The sequence below is a fragment of the Talpa occidentalis genome, unplaced genomic scaffold (genome assembly GCF_014898055.3).
Source record: "Talpa occidentalis isolate TD23 unplaced genomic scaffold, MPIMG_talOcc4v2.1 talOcc4.6, whole genome shotgun sequence".
Lineage (NCBI taxonomy): Eukaryota > Metazoa > Chordata > Mammalia > Eulipotyphla > Talpidae > Talpa > Talpa occidentalis.
This window is the reverse complement of record NW_023604972.1, coordinates 43,745,847-43,751,846: the sequence shown is the minus strand read 5'-3', so window position 1 is coordinate 43,751,846 and position 6,000 is coordinate 43,745,847. Positions and strand designations below refer to the sequence as shown.

The window sequence follows — 6,000 nt, the reverse complement described above, 5'->3', positions numbered from 1 at the left end:
CTGGCTTCCTCAGTGGAAAGGGGCATGCTGGGAGTGAGGAGAAGGCTAAATGGCCATGTCCTTAAAAGATGGAAGGCGGACAGGCCTCTTTCTTTTGCTTTTTTGGCATCAGCTCACATCCTGGTCCTCAGATGGTACTGCTGGTAAGATAGATAGTACCTAGCCATGTACTGTGCTATTAATCTCCTCCTTCACTTCATTTCTCTCTCTCCTCCCAACCCCCCAAATAAACAATTTTATAATTTCTCTCTGCACATCTGCTTTTGGGTCTTACCCTGAGTTCTTAAGAATGTAGGTGAAGAGGCACAACCTATATCATCCCCATTTCTCCTGAGGCTTCCCTAGAGCAGCCTGGAAAAGTTTTCTATAACTTTGTTTTTGGTTTGAGAGGAAGTGAGTCTTCTACTTTGTCTGGGAGTCTACTGGGACAAATTCTGGATGCCCTCCATAAACGAGGTTTAGAGAAGACAGAGGTTCATTTAATGGCATAAAGAAGGGCAGGCAGCCTTCTTCTGACTCTGATAACCATAAAGTGGAATTGGCGAGGAGAACCACCACTTACTGGAGATATTGAACCTATGAACAGAAAACCCCTCTCCAGAGGTCAGTGCCCCTCCTGGGAGCTGCAAAAGGCTCTGAAGCTTTGTGCCCCCACCCAGCATAGAACTGGGATGTATCTACTTCTCATAGCAGACAAAGCACCTAATTTTTCCAAAATACCTGTCCTGGGATTGGGCACTTTTCTCTTCATCAATTCCTGGTGGATGGATTCAACAAGCAGGGGAATCCTGCTATAAACTTCTGGTCATATACTCCTCTTTCCACTGGGGGAAGCAGTGACATAGCCTCAAACACCAAGGAATGGGTCTAAAATTGCAGAAGGCAAAGCAGCAGCCAACTCTACAGCTAAGACCACCACTCATTTCTCCCTCCAGGAGATACTCATTCCTCTCATGGACTTATCTTAGTTTGTTCCTGAATACACTGACCAGGATGAGGAAAGGGCCTGTGAATGGGGAATTACTAACAGTGGCCCCAGCTCCACTTGGAGAATGAACTCACATGGAATGTGATGCTCTTCCTAGAGGCCACAGTCTACCCATTGTTAGAACACCAGCATGAGGGATTCCACTATTGAAAAGATGATTTGCTAGAGCCCATGTGCCCATATTTAAAGGGCCCCTATTTGCACAGAATGACTCAATGGATCACCCAAGCATGCCATTTATGTGCCAAGAATAACCTAAGTCTAACTCATATCTTGTACGACTGTAGTACAATATCAGGGCATGTGCCCTTTTGAAGACTGGAAAATGGATTTTACCCAAATCCTAGAACCACTGGCAATTATAAGTATCTTTTGGTCTTTGTGGCTACTTTCTCTGCATGAGTGGAAGCATTTCCCACTAGGATGGAAAAAGCTATAGAAGTTGCCAAACAATTGCTGCAGGAAATACTTCACTTTGGATTGCCCAGTTCCATTCAGAGTGACAATAAACCTGCGTTTGTTTCAGATCCCTCTGAAAGCAGTAATGACTTACAGATTACTCGGAACTACATGCCGCCTGGAGAGACAGCAAACTACAGAACAAAGTGATAATCACAGGGCCTCCCTGGTGGTGCAAGGGTTTGAGACGCAACCTATGAAGTGTCCACAGCCACTGCAGTATGAGTTCGATCCCTAGCCAGGGAGCTACCCACATGGTGCAGCAGACCTCTCCTGACTCTCCAGCTCTCCCCTCAGCAGTGTATTTCAGTTGATCTGCCTGTTCTGTTCCGCACTCAGTCTTTGGTGAATCCTCTCACCACCCCCACACACACACCTTTGGCCTGTACCCCAGTTCTTGTATGCATAAATAAATAAATCTTAAAAAAAAAAAACCGACAACAAAGTGATAATCACAATCTAAAGAAGACCTTGGCAAGACCTCGATACCAAGAAATGCATTGTCTTGGGACCAGACATTGTCCATCACTCTCCTTTGGATTGCAGTGGCTCCTACAAGTGGGCTAAGTTTGATCCTCTTTGAAATTGTCTTTGGAAGACCATTCCAAGCTTCAGTTTTGAGAGCTGCATCATACATAGATCAAGTAGAGGATAAAACATATCCAGGAAATTTTAGCTGTAACTTGTAACTTTACTCTCTCTGGGATTTTATGCCTCCGAAGGAATCATTGTATCCTTTCAGACCTGGTGATCAGGTTTTCCTCAAGATTGGCAGAGTGGAGATGCCCAAACTCAACTGTCATAGAAGAGATTTCGTCTTTATGATGTTTGGTAACCACTCCCACGTCTTTGAAACTGGCAGGCATAAAACCATGGATGCATCACTTCAGAGTGAAGAAAGAGCCAAAAGTATGTTGACTTGTAAACCATAACCCATTGGTCTTGTGAACCTGTCCAAGACCTGAGATACTTGTTTAAGAAAAAGACAAAAACATAAATATTCCCTGTTTTTCTTTTGCAGATTTACTACAGGACATCCCCGGATTGATTTCCTAACGGACACTAAGGACCCTGAAATGCTGAATAAGGTTATAAGCCTTCCTTGGTCATTGCCCTAACTATGTATTTTTTTCCACAGGTCTTAAGTATGTAGAATGACATCTGAAATCACATGCCCTCTGTTGTCAACACTGACCAGTTTTGGGAAACTGATTTTGCTATATGGGAAAAACTTGGTTTTGATTTTAGCTTTTAATTTTTGTTTTATTTTTCCCCCAATTTTTGATTTTCTACTGAAAAAACATTTTTTTTTTTTTTGTAATATGGATCTGTGTTTGACTTCTCCCTTTTGTCTTTTTGCATACTGCTTTTGCAGGTACAATGTATCGTTCAAGTGAACGAAAAGCATAACTATTTCAGTGTGAATAAAACTACCTTTCCATCAGGCATTGGTGAGAAGAATCTAGCCTCAAAAGACAAGGTTTTGTCTTCATAAGAGAAAAAAAAAGAGCTCTGTGTCTTTGCAATATGGACAAAACTGCAGTTGCTTAAGATATTCAATATGGGTTAAGTGAAAAGTAAGTTTGCTGTCTTCCTTTATGTTGTACATCTCTATTTCTTTGTATTTAATTATTCTGGCCTCCAAAAAACATGAAGTTGGTTTAGATGGCACCTATAGAAATAGGCTTAGATGGCTCAGAAATATTATGGGAGCTGGTACAAGTGCTTCCAGGAAGCATCATCTGGGGTGATTTTTGAGTTATGAGGAATAATTCAGAGCTTAATGATTTGGTTTGAAACATGTATATCTTTGAAGTTGTGATACTGGGTATAATTTTTTTTTTAAATCTGTGCCATTTGTTTTGGGTACATGCTACACAGAAAAGACAGCTAAGGTGAACTATTTAAGTCTTTAAACATTGGGTAAAATATGCATTGGGAAATTAAGGGTTTTTGAAAGGATGAGAATTCCATTTGTGGAATTGCAATAAAAAATTAAGGTTAAGTCTAACTAGCATTGTTCTGGCTGAGCTTGATCAGAATTTTAATACCTTAAATTGTCACTGTTGAGATACTTCAATGGTATTTTTCTCTAATATATATGACAAAACTTCCCAGAAATCTAAATTAGGAAAAACTGATAGTTTTGTTTAATGATCAGAGGATATTTTATGGAACCTCAGTAGAGCTCCTGAGACACTCCATAAAATTTCTCCCTCTCTTTATGGGAAAGACAGTAGATGAATTCAAATAATTTGATATTTATCTGGTAAATTGGAACTTAATGGGAAGCATTGTTACTTGAGAGAAATATTTAATCTTGCATATACATGAATTTTAATATTTGTGTTCTAAAATTATTATGTGAAATTTCTTAAGTGTATGGTATGTTCTGACATAAAATTGCTGGTCAGTTCTGATTGTTGTTCTGGAATGTTGTAAGATGAAGTTGAGCAAATTTCCTTGTAAAATATGTTATCAAATTTTTAATTTTGATTATTCAGAATTTAGAAATTTTCAGAAATTGTTTCTGGAGAAATTAACAGGAGAAAGGCCTCAACAATGTCCTAAGACCAGCACTAATTGAAAGAACTCAAGAGTGAGAATTTGCTACATAGGACTGAATGGACTATTGGAGATGAACATAATATTAGTAAGTTTATGTTTGAAATAATACTGTATTTCAACTCAAGGAATTTCCCCCCCTTCTTTTAGCTGACCTGAATCAACAGAAATATTAAAATTTTATTTTTCTTAACTAATCTTTGCATTTTCCCTCTCTCCTTGATATCATCATATTATGAAAAGGTGGTAATAAGTATTCTTACTAATCATGACTATGTGCCTTTCTTTGAATAATTTCAATAAGGGATTTTATTTGTCTCTTCTTAAAATAGAGAATTGGAAACATGGTCCATGACCAAAGCTTTGACTGGAATGTCTTTTGGGAGTTGAAATTGAGCTGAACTGAGAAGAAAAGAGCTTGCCAGCCTGTCTGTAGGGTTCCAGAGACCTCCAAGAAAGGAGGGAAACTTACCGCCATTGGCGTGCCTGGAGACCTCAGAGAGCAGCCTGGAAAACTTCAAGAAGAGGAGATCTGCCCACAGATACAGGTGCAAGTGCAGTCTGGTGAGGCTGACCCATGACCTGGCTCCAGAAGCCTATACAGGCTGCATGTTGAAAGCTCAATCAGAGATCCTTTATGGAAAATTCTAGCAAAGCCAACACAATTCTGCTTGGTTATTCTGCCCTGTGAATTTATGCAAAAATAGTTCAAATGGATTGAAGTTAGATTTAGTTTTAAAAAGCATTTTTTCTATACTATTTAAAGAACTGGGATGAAGGTGGAGAGAAAATGATTTTCATAGTAGCCTCTCCCCCATTTTTCCATTTTTGAACTTTTTTTTGGCTTGGTCTGATTGATTATTTCCTTGAAATGGAGGACTTAACTACACTGGCTATGCATGGGCAATGCACTAGTGACTGACTGTTATTTCCTTCAAATACACTGTAACTCTGGAGAAGAATTCTTCTGTAGCCACCCCTTAGCACCCACACATTTGACTTTCATTACTATAGAAATGGTGACAAAAATCAAGAGAGGAAACAGTTAGAGGAGCAACCAGGAGTAAACTCCAAACCAGTGAATGATGTCTTAAATGGACTCTACCTCTATGGCAATGAGTTCTCAATTGCTGAGGATTACAACTCCCAGCATGCCATGAACCTGACATCCTGAACCAGGACTGCTGGGAACTAGGGGTGAAGCTAAGTAACCATGTTGTCCTTAAAGTGTGAAGACAGGCAGGCCTCTTTTGCTTTTATGACTTTAGGTCACATCCTGTTTTTTAGCTGGCACTGATGGTAGTACAAATGGCATCCAGTCATTTACTGGCTAATGGATCTCTTTCTGTTTGCCCTCCCCTTATAAATAAACTTCTAAAACTTGAGTGTCTGCTTTTGGATCTTGGTCCAAGTTTACAAGCACATAGGTGAGGACTCCCAGCTTGTGTCACCCCCTTTTTTCTGGGGGTTGCACTATAAAAATCAAGTTGTTCTTTATCCTAATAATAGAATATTTTAATATTTTGGGAATAGAGTATTCCTGTTATAATGAATTTATACTAGATTAAGATGAGTTATGCAAATGTGATCATCATAATTAAAGTGACTTTGAATTTATGATTTCCCCTATTAAGTATTTTTCAGGCCTCCCTGGTGGCGCAAGGGGTTAAGCACCGAGCTATGAAGCAATCCACAGCCTCTGCAGCACGAGTTCTATCCACAGCCGGCCAGGGAGCAACCCACATGGCACAGCAGACCTCTCTTGTCTCGCCCACTGCTCCCCTGAGCAGTGTATTTCAGTCAGTCTGCCTGTTCTGTTCCCCACTCTGTCTCTGGTGAGTCCTCTCACCCCCCTGCATCAATGGTCTGTACCCTAGTTCTTGTATGCATAAATAAATAAATCTTTAATTATTTTTCAGTGGTTTAGCAATGCAAGAATTCAAGATATCAAAAACCTCTCTGGGGGCCTCCCTGGTGGCTGAAGGGGT

At 39.9% G+C, this 6,000-nt stretch overlaps 1 long non-coding RNA gene across 1 annotated transcript; it reads left to right on the top strand.

Moving 5' to 3' along the window:
- The first annotated feature begins 2,150 nt into the window (after positions 1-2,150).
- On the top strand, positions 2,151-5,830 carry LOC119261228 (uncharacterized). The gene is made up of 6 exons (XR_005128970.2): positions 2,151-2,356; positions 2,469-2,535; positions 2,823-3,024; positions 3,952-4,100; positions 4,345-4,560; positions 5,647-5,830. It is a non-coding gene; the product is annotated as an uncharacterized LOC119261228 (long non-coding RNA).
- The last annotated feature ends 170 nt before the right edge of the window (positions 5,831-6,000 follow it).